At 39.8% G+C, this 20,749-nt stretch overlaps 1 long non-coding RNA gene across 1 annotated transcript; it reads left to right on the forward strand.

Annotated features, from left to right (window-relative positions):
- Window positions 1–17,260: 17,260 nt before the first annotated feature.
- LOC310868998 lies at window positions 17,261–20,316 on the forward strand. The gene is made up of 3 exons (XR_014570119.1): window positions 17,261–17,295; window positions 18,557–18,587; window positions 19,611–20,316. It is a non-coding gene; the product is annotated as an uncharacterized lncRNA (long non-coding RNA).
- Window positions 20,317–20,749: the final 433 nt, after the last annotated feature.

The following is a 20,749-nucleotide window of genomic DNA, read 5'->3' on the forward strand; positions in this document are numbered from 1 at the left end:
GCCAACATTGGCACAGCGGGTGCAGGCCGGCTCGTCACTGTCCAAGGCTACATTACTGATGTAAGTCGACCTTTATTATATTATTATAACAGTCGGAATGTTGGATGGTGTACCCAAAAGAGTAACTAATAAGTTAACATGTACTCCAATATAGGCATACACCGTACAAATATGCAGTATAAATACTATAATCATGCAATAAATATATGAATGGGGATATCATTTCTTCTCATTTCTTTCACAGATGGAGCCGGTGCGCAAACACCAACCAGAGAAGGGAATGCCTGTTCCCAGGCAGAACATCAAAATAAATGAGGTGCGTTTTATAATTTAGTATAGCCTGTTTGTCTTTCAATGTTCACTTCCAACTCTGTGAAATAGTTAATATCCTGCAAGATCTGTTTAATGCACATTAACGTTGTTAGTAAATTCATACTGTTAACGCCATGTGATTCCGTCATTGCAGAAAGGAGTTGAGGCCACGGTCCAGCTGTGGCGAGAGGCCGTCCTTCTCCCGCACCTGAAAAACGGACAGCTAGTGAGCTTCAGCCACCTGACCGTGAAGTATGGCACCCTCGGCTCGACCGCATTCACAAAAACTGAGGTAAGCCTACTACTGTCCATACAAATTAGGCTACTGTTTGTAACTGTATTGTGTAATTTCATTTGCAATATTGTAATGTGTAATATTTTAACATTAGCCGTAGTGAAAGGTCTTTGCTACATGTATGCATTATATGTTAAACGAATGACTGAAAACAATGTTTGATGTCAACAGGTTGTGGAGCCGGAGCTGCCGAAGGAGTATCAGCTCCTTGGGGCGATGAAGCTGGCCAGCGGGGAAATGGAGCTGCTCTTGGACGATGACCACGTGGTGACCGTCTCCTTGCCAGCGTTCGAGAAACTGTTCCCCCCCGGGGAAATCACCTACCCACGCGCCGTCGTCGTCGAACAGACAGCTGATGGGGTGGAGGTGCGGGCCTGCAGTCAGGACGGAATGGAGCTTCTGTTCGACGATGGCGACGAGGTGCTGGGGGGACAGTTTCTCGGAAGCTGGCAAGGAGAGGGGCCCGTAGAGACGTCGGTCAAAGACATTTGATTTCAAAATCATTTTTTCTATTTTTTCTATTTTTTTACATTTGTTCCAATGTTTCCTTTTTTCTGTGTTTTATAATAAATATATGTTCAACTACAATACTTCTTTTATTCCATCCAAGACTCACACATTGTTTCAGGAAAGAAATGAGCAACTAAAATGGTTAGCTTTCACTGTTTTATTAGCATATACAGACTTGCTTGATTCATTGAATACTTTATTAACTTTATTTAACAGAAAAAAGCACAAGAAAGTACATGTTCTGCTAAGAGGATTTTAAACACAACAAAGCTATGAGTTAATTGTTTATAATTATAATTTGGAGTCATTCATATTGAATGCATGGGGAACAATGACATACAAAATTACAGTAGGCCTATAGGCCTATATGCAAAATAAAATAAAAACCTCATATAAACGGTTAGAAACGCTATATGTAATGCTCATGGTTTAACTTGTATTATTTAAACATTTCTGCTATTCTGTATTTCATTATGGTTAAAATAAAATAGATAGGATGCTATAGGCTGCTATAAAATATATAATGTATTTTCAAGCCAATCCCTCGTTAATCCTTGATTTGTGTTGATAAGGTTTTTTTTTTAAATGTTCTGTTTATTCAATTTTGGTTTTTAACAAATGTGTTGATAAGGTTAAGAGTTTAAATTATCAATGAAATGCATCATATGCATATGCATATTATGCCAATTAAATAAAATCAGTAGGGGCTGCTCCGAGGCCATACATAATGGTGGGGATCGATCGGATTGATTGATTGAAGTACAGTAACAGAATGGGTACATTTAAACACAATTTATTTGGGTAGCCTATATGGGCCATTTGACAAAGTCGTTTTTGATGTGTCACCGACCAATTCTTGCAAAGTTTAATTATCGATTGCATGGTAACATTTCGTCATCAATGAATTTGTTACTTCAATTATCTTTGAGCCCACTTCATTGGTATATAGGGCCATACATTCTAGACTGGCCTAACCAGCTCATCCTTTTACATTTGGCAGCTTTTAGCCATGCATGTCAAGCTTATGGCGCGTGCGTGCGTTTGTGTGCGCGCGCGCGTGCGTATGTGTGTGTGTTGGTTGATTCATTGAATAATTTAACTTTAATGAAATACAACATTACAGTACTATGCAAAATAAAATAAAAACATAATATAAACGGTTTAAAACGCTATATTTAATGCTCAAAGTTTAACTTGTATTTTTAAACATTTCTGCTAGTCTGTGTTTAATCGTTCAAAGGAAATATGTGTTTTGGAATATCAGTCAATGAAGTACAAAGTCCAGCAGGTGGCAGCACTTCATCAATGAAAGTACTTCACCTATATCAAATATTTGAACCTTGAACCGGAAGATATCCTTGTGACCAAAACAACACATCGATCTAATACAGTCTATGATATGGACGCAGTGCTTAGGGCTAGGGCTGCTCGGATTGTTATTAATCTTGTTTAATCTAATCGCCTGCCATTTTACTCATAGAGGAATTATAATGTTTATTATAATCTGATTGCAATACACCGGCTCTTAGGGTCGCGTAGTTGAAAGCAAATGATGAAATCAGATTGGCCACCGATCATTTTTATCGAACAATACGCAAGATACGGGTGCGTATGCCCGAACACAATTGTAACATTCGTGACCATAGGGTGAGCAGTTATATTTGAAATATGAACGTTCATGTATTGTAGACGTTAATGTTGTAAAGCACGTTACCATATTCATGTTGCAGGGCTATATACCGGCTATGTAACATGTTGCGTCATAACTGTCATGTTTCAAGCCTAGTTATCGTAACATTAATATGGTAGAAAAACGTAAATTGTATGTATCGCATTAATGCTGTAAAATGTCTCAATTATTGGTAGTATTAGCATTGTTTGTCATTGTAAAGTTATGTTGTAGCCATCACAGTAAAAAAAAACACATGGACATCATAATTATGTTGTCAATATACACTATATAGAGTAGACATTATACTACTAACTAGTATAATGTCTAAACAGTAGAATAAATATATCTTGAGCTTAAAATGATATTGGTGGGTATAATGTACACTGTTGTATTACATTGCTTTAAAAAAAATCACATAGATATAGATTAAGTACAGATTAACACATGTGTGCAATGATTGATTATCTTTCATTAAGTTAATTTCCATAACTTTGAAAGTGGATGGTTAAACTTTTCACTTCAGATTTGTGTTGTGTTCTGCACTTGTCTGCACATGTTGAATTGGTTCTTTTAAATCTTTCTCTGATTACAGAATGGAGACGAGGACACCATTTTGCTCTGGGGTGAAACTGTCATCTCACCAAACCTTCATTATGAGCAGATCTGGCCCACAATCCAGCCGACTGTTCTGACGTGCTCATCAATCAGAACAGCGCTGCCCTGTACTCCACAACCTGGCCATTGAGGTACATAGTATTAAATATAACTATTATATAGTAATTGTAATGTCATTCATTTGAAGTCACGTAAATCAGAGAGGCTTATTGTCAATATCAGCCAGAGTGAGGGAGTCTATCCCAGTGCCCTACAAGTTAATCCACCCTCCAATAGACACAGCTTGCAAAGATGCATAAAGTAGTAGTTCGAGAATGTACCATACACTACCTGTGTCTGTTCTTTAATGAGGCGGACAGTAGAAATGTTGCTAGAGTCACTTTGTTGAATAGGTATGGGTTAAACGATGGAGGTCTTAATCCCTAGAGAGGGAGGTTTTGAAGGGTAATATATAGTGGTGCATTCAATTTATCGATGAAGAATCTGGACAATAGGTGAATCAATCGAGAGGCTGCTCTATCGATATGGCAATAAATTATTTGGGTGACGCAGTGTTGCCAAACGTACCTCTGTTTAACGTTATCAAAGCCCTCTTTGGGAGTTGAAATGCAGTCCCTTCCCAGACCCCTTGTTAGGATGTTTAGACATTTATTTTAATTCTCTGTGGGCCTGAAAGTGCTTTATTGTATTTGTGCAACATGGTCATTATTTTGAATAAACGGTTAATCGAGATATATCGATATATATATATATATATATATATGTTATCGTATCATGGCCTCTGTATCTTGATATATCTATCGTGAGATTGCAAGCAATATTCACCACTCGTAATCTGCCATACATTAACCTTCCTCTGTTCTTTATGATATTGACAGTAGAAAAGTTGCTGCAGTGTCTTAGGTAGGATTTCACCGGATAGGATAGATAAAAGATGGGAGGTCTTTATCCATAGAGGGAGGTATGGCAGGTGGTATACTATCAATGTATTCAGCCCGCAACACCTCCTCCTTCTTTGTACTTATTTTAGCTCTTTAACACTAAAATGTTTCCCTCAGCTATAGTACTATTTGACGGTAGCCTATACACATTCCTGAACGTTTGATGGTATAAAGATTCAGAAATGAGGTTAACCAAACTTACTTCAAATCAGCACGCAGAGGCAACCATTCATTTTTCTCACTCTGGATAAGTGGGAAATATCTCCCCAAACTAATTATCCCTTCAAATTACTTTGACAGCTGTCCATCATATTCATCAATTGTAAACTGTTTACTGTCATGGATCAGACAGACCCATCCACTGCGTGTTGTGTTGTGTTGTCCAGCTCAAAGGCAGCCAGGAACTAAGAAGAAGCTAAGAAGAGCCGTTCCAATCAACCAGCTGTCATATATATGACCATGTGTCTTACAGCTCAAACTCATGTAAACTACTTAAGCAGAACAAGTTAAGAAATATGTTATTACTTAATGTGAAAACTTTGTCGACTGATCTAGAAAATGATTTACTCCAAATTGAAGTTATGGATATAAACAAACACATGCACACACATGGAGCAGATTTCCACTACATTTCTGTTGTGTTTCACACCAAGGATCCAGAGCCTGACATGGAAGCAGTGATCCCCAGCCAGGAGAGCACGTCTCCTCGTACCCAATACAGCAGCCTGAGAAGCTGTCGGCCTCGACGCAGACCAAGAACGCCAGTGGGGGGTCGCCTCACACCCTGCTCAAGTACACCAAGGACGTGATGAAGCAAGACAAGAGAGACAGAGCGGGTGGTCCGAGAGGCCTTAGAGAAGGTGTGTGTGTGACCTGAACACCCCATTGAGAGCTGGTGCAGGGAATGTATACATTGAAAACACCTGAGTAGTAGTTATAAGTTATGCTAGTGAAACAATGAAAATGTTACAACATTTTAGTAATGGAAAAATGCTGTATCTATTATTGTTTGTTTGTTTGTTTGTTACATTTAAAGGTTTGGGCATTTATTTATTTTATTTATTTTCTGGCGTGTGACTTGGCAGTATTAATTCGCAGTATTAATTAAATAGCCAGTTAAACTGCATCTATAAACACATTACGTCCTGCACATACTTCTGCATTCATTCAGACTCCTCACACTGACTGGGGAGAGACTGCGTTTGGAAGATTATTTCTCTCCGAGTCCAATGATCATTACATCCTGATGTGAAAGAAAATATTACAAAAGACAATAATATGGCACAAGTTTTAGAGCCTATGGAAATGTTACAGTTTGATGTGGAGTGATAATAATATTGTATGTAACTACTAAGAAACTATTAAAAAAAAATTAAAACCTGGCACTTCATGTCAAAAAGGTTGCCGACCCCTAATGTAAACAATTGAGGATTTGCCATGTCTCCTCTTTTCTAACGTACCTATTGGACAAGGACTGGTTGGGGAGGGACTTAACGAAGGGCTAATTAGAAAATAGTTAGCAGTATATTTACAAGTTCAGCCACCTGTTGTTATTTCAAATCATTATTGTCATTATTTATTGTATATTAGACCTGTGCCCCTTGGCCACCAGCCTAGCTGGGAACGATGCTAGTTGGGAACCTAGTATGCAATACCTGTTTTAACCATCTGTCTGTGTCCCGTATGGAGATTTCTGTATCTGTCTGCCTGTGTGAAGAGATTGACATGACAAAAAACATTTATTCTAGGAGCCATGGTTGCTGTTGGCAGGCAGATGGCATCACTTTTACCATCTCCCCAACATCCTACAAGAGCCTGCTTTTCCCTGGAAACGTCAACATCAGCTTCCCTCGCCATGCCAGGAAAAGATACCTCTTCTACAAGCTCAAATTGTGTCGCAATGTCACATGTTTTGATCTCTACAGGGTTTCTGTCCGACATGTATACATGCTCAGGGTCATCTTTCACTGGTGTACAAACATGATATTTGTGATTAGGGTTGTTCAGAAGAGTAACCCAGGTATGTTGACAGGATGTATTTTCACAGCCTAGTACTTGCATAGGATATTCAAATCTAGGTAATTAGATAATTACACATCAAGGTGAAATTAAACATTATTGTACTGACAGTCAGTATTATGTATGGTAGTGTTTGATATACAAGCTCCTAGAGTGAATGGAGGCCAGGCCATACATGGTCTGAATGGTCTCTATGAATGGTCTGAATGGTCTCTACATGGTCTTGTATAGCGAAATGGTGTTACAATACAAGACCACACATGATTATGTTCATAGTTGGAAGCATATCAGGTTTTTATGTAAAGAGGTGGGTAAAATTGGTTGTCAGCTCCACAAGCTAGATGGCAAATTCATCAAATGATTAATCTGTAATTCATCTGAAAATGATATATTTGATGTTTAACGTCAACTTGTTTAATACCGTTGTCAAGTTCTAGCTCTTATTGTGGATTACCGGTAGACGGCCAGCAGGTGGCAGCAATGCATAAATAATCAGAATGCTGTCATTTGAACTATTTTAATGCAATTATGTACACCTTATAGTCTCAATGTCCCGCAGTTTTAACAGGTAATGTACGGTTTATTTGAACAATCCAGTAGTATAAAGTATACGTATTTATTTAACCTTGAATTCATTAAGTTCAGCATGCTATGTACTAAAGATAAAAATAAAGAAATGAGAGCTCAAAGATGTTTTGCTTTTCAGAAATATATACAGTGGTGGAAAATAACTAAGTACATTTACCAATGTACTGTAGGTGTAGGCTTATTACAATTTTGAGGTAATTTGTACTATTTCCAATAAATAGGCCTGTACTTTTACTTCCACTGCAGTACATCTCAGATCCCAATATTGTATTTCTACTGCATTTATTTGACCGTGAGTACTTTCTACCTTTGACAGTATGTTAAGTACATTTTGATACCAATACGAGTGCACTTTTATTGAGGTAGCCTATATTTTGAATTCCGGACTTTTTTACTGAAACAGAATAGTTCAGTAACGGTAGTAATTTTGGATTATTATTGATATTCAATAATAAAACGTAGTACTTTTTCAACCATTATGTCTTAATAAAATAATTGTAATTATCTTGAATCCAGAGATCTGGATAACCTTCCCACATCCAACATTAAAATGTAATCTTTACATTTTATCAAAGAGACATAAATATATAGTAAGAGACACTTGTAACAATGAAATGCGGAAGTGCTCAATCTAACTCAATGGGATAGTTCCAGCCAGAGGAGCAATGCAGCGAGATCAAACCGTGCCTACTCTACACGCTGACACTCACTTCCTCTTCCGAAATAGGTAGGTCGCGCTGTGATCATACACTACAGGTTATTTCAATGTATTAACTAAATGCACAAATTGCGTTTACACCTGTTCATCACTCTGTTAAACAACACACCGCGGCACCATTACGTGCCTTTATGCGTTCGTTTATTTACGTTTTAATCATGCTATCGGGCTATGTTGGCCAGGCTAATTTATGTGCTAACATAAAGCTATAGTGAACAGGCTAGGAAGCTATTAGGCCCGAGCGCTTACCGCATTGCCCGAAGAAGTTTACTGTTTTTTTGTAGCTATCTAACCGCTATGATTTGCTATTAACACCGCTGGAATCTATCGTGAAATCATGAATGTTGTATTTTGAACGTGCTGTGCGTCCGTCAGTCAGTTTCTATGAACTTATTACACAATTCGTCATTTGTTGTACAGAAATAGTGTAGCCAGCTAATTTAAGCTACTTCAATCATACACTGAAGCCTATATGTTGCATTACATTAGTGATAGCTGTGACCTTGTAGATATTTGTTGGCATGATGCTTAAAAACAACATTGTGGTTTGAGATCAATCTAACCTTTTCCTGTCCTCCTTCCCCCCCTCTCCCCTGGTGACTACTAACTTTACGTAAGTAAAGTAAGCCGATGTATTTTTTGTGTGAGCTGAAACATAATAATCGTTAATTTAATAATTATCTTCATGGTGTCATGTTGTCTTTTATTGGCTTAACAATTACGTTACTTTGCTGAAACATTATTATTATTATTATTAATAAAGTATAGCTTGCATCACGGCTAGTTGACAAGAGCTTGTAGATAAGCTATTTTCGATTTGGCTGTTTTCTATTTACTTTGACACATACTTTGAAACAATTTTGCTTTTGGTACTATAAGTATATTTATGCCAATACTTTTCTATTGTATGGCCATGCAAAATAATACTGGTCATTTTTAGTAGGTGGGGATTTATTTTATTTTATTCATTCGTGGGAAGGATGGGTAGCAAGATTATTATCTTTTTTGTCCTAGGGCAATGATGGTGTAGGAGCCAAAATATACATTTTGTTTGTTTATTCTATTTGTTTATTTTTTCCCACGCTTGGGTTTTCGATGTGCCACAGCCCTTACCTGGTTGATGAGCTCCTGCTGTGTGTCTGCTAATCATTGTACTTATGTCAGCTGTGTGTCTGGGCAGTGGCATTCAGTGAGAGAATGGGGGTGAGCTCTAGGCTCAATATTTTCTGTTGACCGTTTATCCGTTTATCTTTTGATCGTTTATACCAACAGAGTACGTTTTCATTTATCAACATTTTTCAGTACATTCTTGGACCTTGTTTATTTGTCAATAAATCTAAAACTACAATAAGAACCTTTCTGGATTTGATTGGAAACGCGTCATACAGTTCCTGCCGACAGCTCAGCCTCATAGCACTACTACTATTTGATTTGATGGGAAGAAGTAGTCGCTACAACATTGTCAACAGAAAATAAGATCTGGAAGGAAACATTGGAACATGGAGAACATCGCAGCAACAGTTGAACTTTGAGTGGCGCCTCAGTGACTCGGTTTGGAGCGAGATGAACCGCCGCAGCGGTGAAAATGTTTGAACACGCAACAGCGCATCACAGCCATTAGCGGTGAGATACAATTGTATTAGCACGCCAATTCCTTCTGTGTATTTGGTTGAATTGAACACAGTTGGAAGAAGTGCTGCCGCTGGTCCATTGGGGACTATTGATTGAATTGGCTGGTGTTGTGTGCGCGCTGCTGCGCTGGATTGACGCAATTGACTGGGGTCACGGCTGCTCGTTTCACTGTGGTTGCTTGCCGTGAATTCTTTCTTGTATATTGGATGGAAATGTCAAAATGAGTGACACAAACGTTACAAGTACAGGCACAAACGAAATGGATCTGGAGGATCAAATGGAGGAGGAGTCACGGAGGAGGACGGTCAAGCTCACGGCCAAAGCGCTGTCAAATAAAATTGAAAAGGATCAGAAAGACCGTAAATCTTATGTGAAACAAATGCAAGAGCTCACAAAGGAAATAAAAGGGCTCATGAAAAATGATGCAAATGTAAGGGATGTGCAAAGCACAATGGAGAAACTGAATGAAATGTATGAAAATGCAAAAGCAGCACATAATTCAGTAATTGTCTTGATTCCACAGGAGGAGCAGGAAAATCAAAATTTGTGGTTTTCACGTGTCATAAAGCACCATTCAGATTTCAGGGATGATGTAAAACTGTGGTTTGATATGATTGAAATGCCAATGAATGAAATGCCAAGGGTTGAAATGTCAATTCATGAAACGATTATTGTGAATGAATCAATTCCTGCACAATCAGTAACTGAAGCCGAGCCAGTTACTGAATCTGTTCATGTGGAAATTAATGCTGGACATGCACAACATATTGAAATACCTGTTGGACAGGAGGTGGAAACTGTGGAAATTACTGATGGGCAGCAGGACAAATTGCTACCCACTAATGCTCAAAGGCACACACAATCACAACATGTAACGCAGTCACAACAGGCAACAGAGTCAGCTGACTTACAGGAAACAATCCAACCTGGTGACAGTGTGTCAAACATAACCAAGAAAACAAAGGGTTCTAAAGCTTCAAGTACAGAATCCGCACGTTTGAAAGCGGAGGCAGAAATGGCTGCTCTCATTGTTCATCAAAAAATGATCCAGAATAGACATGCCCTAGAGGAGCAAATGGAGCACCTGAGAAGACAAAAGGAAAATCTGGAGCTGGAAACGAACATGGCTGCTAATGTGGCAAAAATGAAGGTTTTAGGCTCAAAGAGATCTGGTGTTACTATTCAATCTTATGTGACAGATGGAATGATGTCTTATTTTGAGAAGGCAAAGCAGGCTGCCGTTTACACAACACATTTACAACCCACTCAAGATCAAGTTCATGTGCCCTCACAACCCACTGTTGGCAGGCAGGCACCAGCACCTATAACAACAGGTGGCGCTGTGGCTCCGCTCCACTCACTGACAGCAAATACAACTACAGAGAGAGCTGTTGGGGCATCGGCGCCAGCGGGCACTGCCACAGGCAGAGCTGTAAATCAGGCTGTACGATCTCGCACAACAGCAGCACCCGTGGAAAGCCAAATGGGCCCCAGAGGTACAGTTGAACAGGGCAATAATATATATTCTGTCATGGAGAAGCAAAATGAACTCACAGCTTTACTCATTCAACATCAATGTCTGTCTTCTATGCCGAAGAAGGAGATTCATGTTTTTGATGGTGACCCACTTCAATATCACACATTCATAAAATCCTTTGAACACAGCATTGAAACCAAAAACCCAAATCCGACAGATTGTCTCTACTATCTGGAACAATACACCCAAGGACAACCCAGGGAACTGGTGAGGAGTTGTCTTCATATGGTGTCGGACAGAGGTTACAGGAAGGCTAAAGCTCTACTGAAAGAGCACTTCGGCAATGAGCATAAGATCTCTACAGCCTATGTGGAGAAGGCTCTTTCATGGCTGTCAATCAAAGCCGATGACACTAAAGCTCTGCAAGCGTATACTCTCTTCCTACGAGGATGTTCTAATGCAATGGAGGACGTTGACTACATGCACGAGCTGGATATGCCATCTAATTTGTTGACCATTATAAAGAAGCTGCCTTACCGTTTGAGAGATAAATGGCGATCTGTGGTATGTGATTTCCAGGAGAACCACGGCAGAAGAGCAAGTTTCAAAGACATTGTCATTTTTCTAGAGAAACAAGTCAAGATTGTAACGGATCCCATTTTTGGTGACATCAAAGACACTCCAGAAAGCAAAGACACAAGAAGGTCCAGGTCACAACCTCTTCACAAAACAAAGGGAAGTAATTTTGCAACCACAGTGACGGCTGCAAAAGAGAAGGAAAAGGAAGGTCGTTTTGTGATGAAGAGATGTTTATTCTGCCAGGGTGAACATGCTCTAGAACTGTGCCCAGAGCTTGAGAAGAGGGCACATAATGAGAAATTCACATTTCTAAAAGAAAACGGAATTTGTTTTGGATGTATGTGTAAAGGACATGTCAGTGCTACATGTAGAAAGAGACTCAATTGCAGCATTTGCGGCTTAAGGCACCCCAAAATGCTGCATATCTACCAAAGAACGAAGGAATGGAACAAAGACTCAGTTGAAATGAAGGAGACTAAAGAAAAAGCAGTAGCTTCCGTGCTGACAAGTGGTCTAACTGGGGCCGGTGAAGATAAATGCAAACTTGCGATCGTGCCGGTTCAGGTAAAGGCCAGGAAAGGGAACACGACAGTACATACATATGCATTCCTCGACCCAGGTAGCACGGCATCGTTTTGCACAGAGAGGCTCATGGCTAAACTAAACCTTCATGGAAGAAAATCCAACATATTGCTGAGAACTATGGGACAAAAGAAGGTTATTGAAACGCAAATCGTTTCAGGCCTAGAAGTGGCTGGATTGAACAGCAATGAATTTTGTATTCTTCCAGGCATGTATACGCAGAGGACTATGCCTGTGAACAAAAGAAACATACCACAGCAAAATGACATCAATCAGTGGCCTCATTTGAGGAATATTCACCTACCTGAACTTGACTCTGAGGTGGAGCTGCTGATTGGCTCAGATGTACCCAAGGCACTGGAACCTATTGATGTCATCCGGAGTGTGGGAGATGGACCGTACGCTGTAAAAACCATGCTTGGTTGGACAGTTAATGGGCCATTAGATGGAAAGACTGACTATGCGCAAGACCAGTCAGTTATAAGTGCCAACCGGATATCAGTTGTGAAACTTGATCAACTATGGGAACAACAATTCAAGACAGACTTTCCAGAGTGCAGCAGAGACGACCAAGAACACTCAAGAGAAGACCAGCAGTTCTTGAATTCAGTCTCAACATCGGCTAAGCTTGTCAATGGGCATTATTGCATTGCATTGCCTTTAAAGCAAAAGGAGATATTCATGCCTGACAACCGAAGCGTGGCTGAACAACGCACACTGAACTTGAAGAAAAGGTTCAAGAAAGATTCTTCTTTTCATTCTGAATACACCAAGTTCATGTCTGATATGATATCTAAAGGTTACGCCGAGAAAGTACCAGACAACGTCTTGGGACGCAGTGATGGAGGAAAATGGTATCTACCACACCACGGCGTTCTACATCCACAAAAGAAAAAGCTCAGAGTGGTGTTCGACTGTGGAGCTACGTTTCGAGGAGTTTCACTGAACTCTCAGCTCTTACAGGGGCCAGACCTGACCAGTTCATTAATTGGAGTCTTGGCCAGATTCCGTAAAGAGCCTGTTGTCATCGCTGCTGATATAGAAGCAATGTTCCACCAGGTGAAAGTACCAACTGAAGATCGTGACTTGTTACGATTCCTCTGGTGGCCAGATGGAGACTACAGTCAGAACATGATGGAATACAGAATGACTGTACATTTATTTGGAGCAACTTCCTCGCCTAGCTGTGCAAACTTTTCCCTTAGGAAATGTGCTGAGGACAACGTCAACCAGTTCAGTGCTCAGGCTGTAAATACCATCATGAACAACTTTTACGTCGATGACTGTCTGGCATCAACAGCTACAGAGGAAAATGCAATAGCTCTGTATCATGAACTACGAGCAATCTGTTTCAAGGGAGGCTTTATACTTACCAAGTGGATGAGTAACAGTCGTCAAGTCTTGAACGGCATACCTGAAACCGAAAGAGCAAAGGAAATGAAGAATCTTGATTTAGATCATGATGATTTACCTGTGGAAAGAGTGTTAGGAGTACAATGGTGCGTCCAATCAGATGTATTCAAGTTTAAAATCATCTTGAAAAACAGACCTCTCACAAGAAGGGGAATCCTCTCTGCAGTCAGTTCTGTATATGATCCCCTAGGAATGTTGGCTCCGGTAGTCTTAACTGCCAAGAAGATCCTGCAAAAGTTGTGTAGGAAAAAGATTGGTTGGGATGATGCAATTCCAGATTCTATTACAGAGGAATGGATGAATTGGATTCAAGATCTTCATCTATTGGAAGATTTCAAAGTTGACAGATGCTTCAAACCCACAAGCTTTGGAACAGTGACATCTGCTCAACTGCATCATTTCGCCGATGCGTGTGAAGACGGTTATGGAACTGTCACGTACCTTCTACTGTACAATAACCGTGGCCAGGTACACTGTAGTTTTGTGCTGGGGAAAGCAAGAGTAGCTCCTTTAAAACCAGCTACTATCCCTAGAATGGAGTTGACTGCTGCTACCATGGCAAGCAAAATGGACACACTAATGAGAAAAGAGCTGCAGATGGAACTGGCAGACTCTGTATTTTGGACCGACAGCACATCTGTGCTCAAATACATCAACAACAAGACCGCAAGATTTCGAACCTTTGTGGCAAATAGAGTTGCTACAATTGTCAAAGTCTCACATGCACACCAGTGGAGATATGTTAACTCTGTTAACAACCCAGCAGACATGGCTTCGAGAGGCTTGACAGTTAAATCTTTTCTGAAGAAAACCACATGGGTGTCCGGTCCTCAGTTTCTTCTTCATCCCCAGGAAGAATGGCCTCAGAATCCTGACAGGTTGGAAGAAATCTCAGCCAAGGACACTGAAGTAAGAAGCATGACTGTAAATGCTGCTCAGATAACATCTGAAGAAGTGGATGCAACAACACGCTTCATTCATCACTTCTCATCCTGGACTCGTTTGAAGAAGGCTGCAGCATGGATGCTCAGATTTAAAGGACTGCTTCTCAGCTGTATCAGAAAAAGAAAACAAGCCACTGAGCTGCACAAAGATAACATCACACAAAGAGATCTGCGATCTGCACAGAAGGAGACAAGAAAACATGAAAACCAGAAATGGCAAAGTCTCACTATTGAAGAACTGGCTACTGCTGAGATGACCTTAATCTGCTTCTGCCAGAAGAAGAGATTTGCAGATGAAATCTCAAATCTGAAAAAAGGAATGAATGTAAAGAGGTCAAGTCACATTCATAAACTAAATCCCGTTTTGGATAACGAAGTGTTAAGAGTTGGAGGGCGACTTGACAGAGCAGCAATGCCAGAAGAAACGAAACATCCTGTCATACTGGCCAAAGAGCTTCATATTTCAAATCTGATTCTTAGACATATTCACAAACAGGTGGGACATGGTGGTCGCAACCACATGTTATCCAGACTACGCCAGAAATATTGGATTCCTGGTGCCACTGTTGCAATCAGGAGAATCATGTCAAAATGTGTTGTTTGCCGCCGCATCAATGCTACTCCAGGACAACAGCAGATGGCAGACCTGCCTATTGACAGAATCTCTCCTGATGAACCTCCATTCACATACGTGGGAGTCGATTATTTTGGACCCTTTGGAGTGAAACGTGGAAGGAGTATTGTGAAACGCTATGGTGTCATATTTACATGTTTGGCTGTAAGAGCGATTCATATTGAAGTGGCATCATCACTTGAGACAGACTCTTTCATAAATGCACTTCGTCGTTTTACAGCAAGACGAGGTCAAGTGAAAGAATTAAGAAGTGACAATGGGACTAATTTTGTGGGAGCACAGCGTGAGTTAAAGGAGGCGATTCAAGGCTGGAATCAAGCCCAGATTCACAATGCAATGCTCCAAAAAGGAATCAATTGGATCTTCAATCCCCCTGCTGGCTCACACCATGGAGGTGTATGGGAAAGACTGATCAGATCGGTGAGAAAAGTGCTCAATTCTACACTTAATGTGCAAAATCTTGATGAGGAAAGTCTGCACACCATTCTGTGTGAAGTTGAAGCTATCCTCAACAGCCGACCGATCACCAAGGCTTCTACAGATCTAAATGACCTTGAAGCACTTACCCCGAACCACCTTTTGCTTCTGAAGACTGCACCTTGCATGCCACCAGGACAGTTTCAGAAGAATGACATATATGCTCGCCGCAGGTGGAGGCAAGTTCAATATATGTCGGATTTATTTTGGAAAAGATGGGTCAAAGAATATCTTCCGCAGTTACAGGAGAGACAAAAATGGTCTAACATCAGACGCAACTTTACACCAGGGGACCTCGTGATCATATTGGATGACACAGCGCCTCGAAACTCCTGGCTAACTGGAAAGATTGTGGAGACCATTCTGGACAGAAGAGGACTCGTACGCCAAGTTCGAATTAAAACCAAGACTGGATTTTTGAACAGACCCATCACCAAAATCTGCCTGCTACAGGAGGCGGAAGAAAATTGACTTTGGATTTCACCTTTTCCCCTTTGCCGCTGACTTTTGCCCCTTTTTTGCCCCTTGCACACTACACTGATTCACTACACTCACTATGAACTATACATACACATCTTGAAGAAAGGAGAAAGAAGACTTTGCGTTTAAAAAAAAATCGATTTGATTGCCATTCATGATTGTATAATTATTATTTGTTATTTAATAATTAGGGGCCGGTATTGTAGGAGCCAAAATATACATTTTGTTTGTTTATTCTATTTGTTTATTTTTTCCCACGCTTGGGTTTTCGATGTGCCACAGCCCTTACCTGGTTGATGAGCTCCTGCTGTGTGTCTGCTAATCATTGTACTTATGTCAGCTGTGTGTCTGGGCAGTGGCATTCAGTGAGAGAATGGGGGTGAGCTCTAGGCTCAATATTTTCTGTTGACCGTTTATCCGTTTATCTTTTGATCGTTTATACCAACAGAGTACGTTTTCATTTATCAACATTTTTCAGTACATTCTTGGACCTTGTTTATTTGTCAATAAATCTAAAACTACAATAAGAACCTTTCTGGATTTGATTGGAAACGCGTCATACAGTTCCTGCCGACAGCTCAGCCTCATAGCACTACTACTATTTGATTTGATGGGAAGAAGTAGTCGCTACAACAGATGGATATGCTTTAAAAAAAATAACTTCTTTGCCTGAGTAAGTCCCTGAGAACGCGTTTCTCAGGCCAGGTGGCCCATTAGAGCAGGTGCCCTAATTATGGATATTAACAATACAATTTATTAATACCTTATATTTCATATTGTGAGCTTGTGGAACCGTTCAGTGTTGCCAAGTCTAGTCATTATAAGCTACTTTCGACTTGTTTATCTGTAAAGTTTCTTTAAAATATTGGTGGTCCTTGAGATGAAAATGTTTAAGAACCACTGCTCTAAAACAACATTGGACAATGATGTTTGACAGTCAGCACTGTCTATAGTTGCAATTTTTTTCGTATTTTCTGTCTTTATCTGGCCTGTTAACCTTTTCATAGGCCTGGTTGCTTGTTTCTCTCTGTCACGAAATGTGGCAACCGTCAAAGCACGTCCCTAGACTAGAGTTTGTTTTGATGCATGAATGATGGCACCATGATCTGCGTTAGGGTCCGCGGAGGCGCGGACCCCCACGCAGACTATCGCGGACCCCCCCCGCGGAACTCCGCGGGGGTCCGCGCCGAGCAAACGCAGACCATCGGTCGAATTCTGACTTTTTTTTTTTTTTTTTCACCAAATGCCAATAAATGTCAACCAATATTTTGCTCGGCCTATTAAAGTGAAAGTATGACTACCGGTATACTTTTTACTTCATATTGTACACAAACAACTGATTAATTTTTGCATGTTATGTCCTTCATTCTGCAGTTTAAACTACATCCTGACCCTACCTACACCTGAGTAAGTATTTACTGTATCAGCTTAATGCTGTCCCATCTGTGTGTTCAGACTGGCAGGCAAATCCAGCCTGAATCAGATCTGTGCCACATCCAGATTTAAATCTGTTTTGTATAAATAAGTCAAAACTTTAGGCAATAATGACAACAATCATACCCACCAATTCGTATAATATATAAGCCTCTACCAACAGTAGATATGTCACTTTGTGGTAAATGTGCAATCTAAAGTAGCCTAAACGAAAAACTACTAGGCCTATTTGCTATGAATAAATACAACTTCTTCTAATTCATTGTTATATTATAATGACAAAAAAAATAATTCAATATATATATGTGAAATGGTTCTATAAGTAGGATTTTATTTCTGTCTATAAACATGCTCTACCAAACTGCTGAATTGTCTGTCAGTGATAAAAGGCAGTGATGCCAAGATAATACATTGACCATTTTTTAATGTAGAACAAGGAATCTAAATCATTCAGTAGAGCATGTTAACAGAACATTCTTTGACCATTGTTATGTTTTGCTGTATCAAGCTAGATTATCATGTTCAGTAACATCTCTGAGTTTATGTGCAAAAAAACTTGTAAAGCATGGTATGTGAATCCACAGTGCCATCTAGTGGATGTTGTTTGCATAATCCACCTCAACCAAATATAAATGACTCAATTGGCTTTAGTCCAGTTTCAGCATTTTCAATGATTATTTAGTATTCTACGTCTCTAGGAGATGAACTAGGTCACTAAGTGTGAAAATATGTTGTCAGGAACATGTTTTTATTTTCTTTTTTTTAAGCAGATATGTATGCTCATTGCTATTTTCAAATAGCCAAATAATATATGTATGTTGAAGTGCTTACATTGATTTAGATGCTACATTAACTATTTTAGCTGGGAACCCCCTCAAGGAACCCTGGGTGTTTCCACCCCACTTTGAGAACCATTGCCATAAATGACCACCTGTCAACCTACTGTATCTTACAGTGGTCCTCACTAATCCTCATAAGATGACACCATTTCTGTCTACCCACTCTGTGTCTCAGAGGATATGGTCCTTTAAATTGGACCAGAATGATTAAATGCAAGCTGTTACAATGTAAGCCCTTTAGTTAGAAATGTGCAGGGACCTTTACTCTGTATATTGCGGTGATGTGCAACGTTCTGGGATGGGAGCAATTACCCACATGAAAAAAATAATGGATAAAGTATGGATGTACTGAGATAAATGTTCATTGGTGATTGTCTCTACTTTTCATTCTGCAGACAAAGCTGGTTGCTGTTGAGTTACTCTTGAGTAAGTATTAGTTAAAAACACTGACAATATATTGACAAGTTCAAGTTGAATATAAGACTTGAATATAAGCACTAACGGTACAGGAAGTGATATTACACACACACCTTTAACAAACATGTTAACCACTTAAGCCCTGTATGGTTAATAAAAATAGCAGATCGACAAGCTCACAACGTGACATGTGGAATTGTAGATTTATAGCTTTAGATATAGCTTATTTTTTTAAATACTTGTTTATGGTGGAGGGGGCAGATGTTTTAGTTGGGGACCCTTTGACAGACTAGGACCAGGAGACAAAGGGCCGATTCATACTCCTATTTTAGAGCCGAATAAAAGTCGGTTCGGCGCTGTAGAGCCTACAATGTGACGTCATTTGAGGTTTGGGGGGGGGGGGGTACCGTCCTAAAGTCGGCTCTTCGGTGCTACTGAAAATTTATGACGAGCCGAAATCATTTCGGCACTACAGCGCCGAAACAGCGGTAAAATAGGAGTATGAATCGGCCCAAAGTGGTGACCTTCTGATAACCAGATGGCCATGTTGTGAGCTTGTAGAACTGCTATTTGCAGCACACACTGCTGTTGTACGATGGAACACACATTATACTTTAAATATTGAATACTATGGTTGATGTAATTAGCAATTGCATATTCTATACAGTACAGTAACTGACTACATAAGGCTTATTAATCCTGTGGGGAAGATTCAGAACAGCTAGCCAAATTGCTGCAAATAAACATTGTAATAACTAGGGTTGACCTGATCAGGTGATCGGAAATCTGCTCCAATCATGATTTTCAAAAGATCAGATTTTTAATTGTAAATCTCAAAGAAAGATGTATAAGCAATGAGATTTTGTAAACTGTTTATGCTAGCAAGGTTCGTGTTGTAACTTTATATATTCCAGGAGAGGTGGAGTTAGTTGCTTTAGCAAACAACACGAGGTTTCTTCCCGACAGCAGCGTTATGCATTTATGTTACTGATATACTTGTATAAATGTGACTATGAATATTCTTTCTTTCAGGTAAACCTTGCGCAGTGAACCCTGGGTTCCAGTGGATCCTGTTTTTCTCTTAATCCAACACCCCAAACCCTGCTATCTCCCTGCCTCTCTGTCTTTTGTCTCTACCTTTTCTCTCTCTCGCCCAGAGAAGTCTCAGAGTTGGGAGCAACTCTGAGAGATCTTGCTCTGCTCCCTTAAGCAATCCCTTATACGCAACCCTAAACGCAACTTGATACAAGTTTTGATGCAACCCTGAAACGCAACTTGATACAACTTTTGATGCAACCCTGATATGAAACTTGATACAACTTTTGATGCAACCCTGATATGAAACCTTGAAACCTTGGATACAGCTTTTTGAGACATTTGTATTGCCACACCTTTGAGCCATCTTTGTTTATTCACCTTTTGTTTTGGTTAAACATCCATCCACCTAAACACCATTTCCATATTCCTGAGTGATAGTTTATACATACCGTATACATTCATTGTTTGAAATAATTTGTTTCTGGCTATCAACTATCTGGATCCGAACGCAGCCTCAACTCGATCAGCTTGGTGTCTGCACTCTACATACTGAACCAGGACCGGACTGCGTACTGGACCAGGATCATCAAAGCAAACACATTTCACAAACTGTTTAGAAATACTCTTAACATTAGTACAGTGTATACTCCTAGCAAGGCCAACCTCTCTTTATTGTTCAGCTTCTTTATACATTGTATAGTAAAATATGCTTGAGTAAAAGTAAATGTATGGTAGTTCAATAGGCTTGTTTAGAATTCTGTTTGATAGTTAAGCTATTTGCAGCTCTGACAAGTGGACCTGTGACCTTCACTCTATTGAACAGCGGTCCATCAACTGAAGTAGCCTAACTGCTATATTAAGTGTATACATTAGGCTACCAAGATAATTCTCCTAATCATCACTATATTGTTAAGCCATCACTGAATATTTAATCAGCACTACTTGAAGGTTTGTTGCTTGTGCTAACATTTGAGAAACATTTCATTGGTTCAAAACAAAACTGTCATTTCCACATTCCCAAGTATACATTTGTATCTTTGATCAAATACTAAATCTACAAAGGTAGTGTTCATATCTATATTAACTGTCTATACTGCCTTATAGATACACTGATTTAATTATTGACTGGTATT

This window comes from Protomyctophum parallelum (genome assembly GCF_964188405.1).
Source record: "Protomyctophum parallelum genome assembly, chromosome: 1".
Lineage (NCBI taxonomy): Eukaryota > Metazoa > Chordata > Actinopteri > Myctophiformes > Myctophidae > Protomyctophum > Protomyctophum parallelum.